The sequence below is a fragment of the Cannabis sativa genome, chromosome 7 (genome assembly GCF_029168945.1).
Source record: "Cannabis sativa cultivar Pink pepper isolate KNU-18-1 chromosome 7, ASM2916894v1, whole genome shotgun sequence".
In the NCBI taxonomy this organism is placed as follows: domain Eukaryota; kingdom Viridiplantae; phylum Streptophyta; class Magnoliopsida; order Rosales; family Cannabaceae; genus Cannabis; species Cannabis sativa.
This window is the reverse complement of record NC_083607.1, coordinates 34839280-34841922: the sequence shown is the minus strand read 5'-3', so window position 1 is coordinate 34841922 and position 2643 is coordinate 34839280.

The following is a 2643-nucleotide window of genomic DNA, read 5'->3' as shown; positions in this document are numbered from 1 at the left end:
TCAATCATAGATTGGAAGACCGTGAAGGATCAAAGCTTGAAGAAGAAGGAGATTCGGGCTCAGATCTTGATTATACTCGCTTCTGAGAAAGGAATCAAGGGTTAGAGATCTGAGTGGAAGGAGACATTTATTCCGCTGCATCAATGTAAGGTTTTCTTAACTTTATATGTGTTTAATTTATCGTTTTAGAAAGTTCATATTTAGGATGTTAATAAACATACTTGTGAGTAGATCTAAGATCCTGGTAAAATAATTGCCAACATAAAGCTCATTATTTAATGAAGGGTTGTATTTTCTTCTAATATTTATTTTAATCAATTTATTTTAAATATATATTTATTTAATTAAAATTTCCAATTTAGAATAAAATATTCTAAATATAAATTTTAATGTAATATTTATAAATTATACTTAGATGGATAAATAACGTGAATTATTTCCATCTTGGTAATAATTTCCATAAATATTTAGAAAATTATTCAATTTAAGTTGTTTCAAAATTAATTTAAATTAATTTACAACTTCAAATTTAATTTTCTATAAATATATATTGCATTTCGAAAATGCTTTAAAATAAAATAAAAATAAATCCTGGAAAATTACCTTAATTTTATGTTGGCCCAAAATTAATAAAAATTAATTTTCAACAAAAAATATAATTTTCCTATTTAATTAAATATCTAAGAAAAATTTCAAATATTTAAGTATCATGATTAAAAATCAACTTAAATATTAATTTTCTATTTAATTAAATACACTAAAAAATACTTCAAGCAAAACAAATAGTATCTATCTAGACTTTCATAGAGTAATTAATCCAATTTCTAATTATAATATATTTTAGTTCATTTATTTTAGTTAGCCATTAAATGAAAAAGTCATTGATTTAAGTTGGTCCAAAATTAAATAAATAATTTTCAACTTTAATCTATTTTTCAAATAAAATTCGAAATTTCTGCATTAAAGAAATGCAATTTCGAAATTTTGGGAAATGATTAATAAAATAAAATAAAATAAAATATATTCTGAAAATTATTCAGCTTTAAGTTATTCTGAAATAAGATTCCAAACTTAAGATAATTTTCAACTTTAATTAAATAACATGAAAACAATCAATATTTAAGTATCATGATGAAAAAATCAACTTAGATATTGAAATTTTCAATTTAATTAAATGTATTAAATTCAAGAAATAAATAATTATGTATAGAGGAAACTTAATTATTAATTCAGTTTAATACTAGGAAAATATTCTAAACTTAGATTGTACCAAAATTAATTAAAAAACAATTAATTTCACAATCAATGACATTTTCCTATTTAATATTAGAAATAATAATTAGTACTAGAAATAACTATCTAGAATAGATATCATTGACTAAGTGTTTTTCTAAAATTAACTTTAAAATATTACATGAAAATAAATTTCATATATTTTAAAAGTTAATTATGTTGCTAATTCAATTTTAATTAGGTTAGAATAATATAATTAACCTAATACAATTATTTAAATAAGGCAAATGGGCCTTCACAATTGGGGTAGTTCATGTGAGGGGGAGCTGGGTTCAGTATGTCGTACCCACTTCTATGGCCCCCAACTCTCACACAAGGCCCAAAAGAGAGGAATTTAACCTTTAAATAAATAATTGTTATTCATTGAATAAGCCCAAATCTAATTGGACCTAAATAAATTTCCTTCTGTTAAAATTTATTTTAGCAACGTAGTCCATTTACTTAGTAAAAACTTAAATGGGCTTCCTATATGCATCTAAGCCCAAAAGCAAACATATAGGCTCACACAGGTCAAATGATTTGGATGGGTCCTATCATGTTACTAGGTTTACACAGATGAAAGAAGTACAAAATTTACCTGTTACAAATTATTTATAAGATCTATCGTCAATTGGACTATGATTAAAATCAGATCATAGGATCTGTCAACAAGTTAATCATAGCAATTTAGATCAGATAAATAATAGGTTTGTTAAAAAGTTTTGGATAAACAATATAAATAAACAAACATTGTCCATGTAACAGATGTGAAATAAGATATTAATATAATTAAATTATTATTCTTAAACTAACCAAATAAAGGAAACTAATTTTGAAATATCTAGGTTTATTTGAATCAAATTAAATTAAATATCTAATAAGATCAATGATTTGAAAGGAAAGAATCTTCAATATCACTTTCAGATCTTATAATTTAATAAAATAAACCAATTTTAAAATAGATTTGGTTAGATAATTATTATTTTAGGAATAAAATAATAAATAAATAATAATTACCATAATTATATGTCAAAATATCTCAAATTAAGCAATATTCAAATCTCTACAAAAATATCTATGTTATTTAAATATTTAAGATATGATTTATAAATTTCTAATAAGGAAAAAATGATATATATAGAAAAAATATCATTTTTATACTTATAATTTATAAATAATTAAATATTTAACAAAATAACAAATTTTTGAATTTAAAAAACATTACGGTAAGTATATTTATAAAAATATCTATGTTAATTTCAAATTTATTAATTATTTAATTTGTCATATAAGATAATTTTAATATAATATTTTAAATAAAAAGACAAAGTTATCTTTTAATTTAAAATATCTTAAATATCAAAATATCTA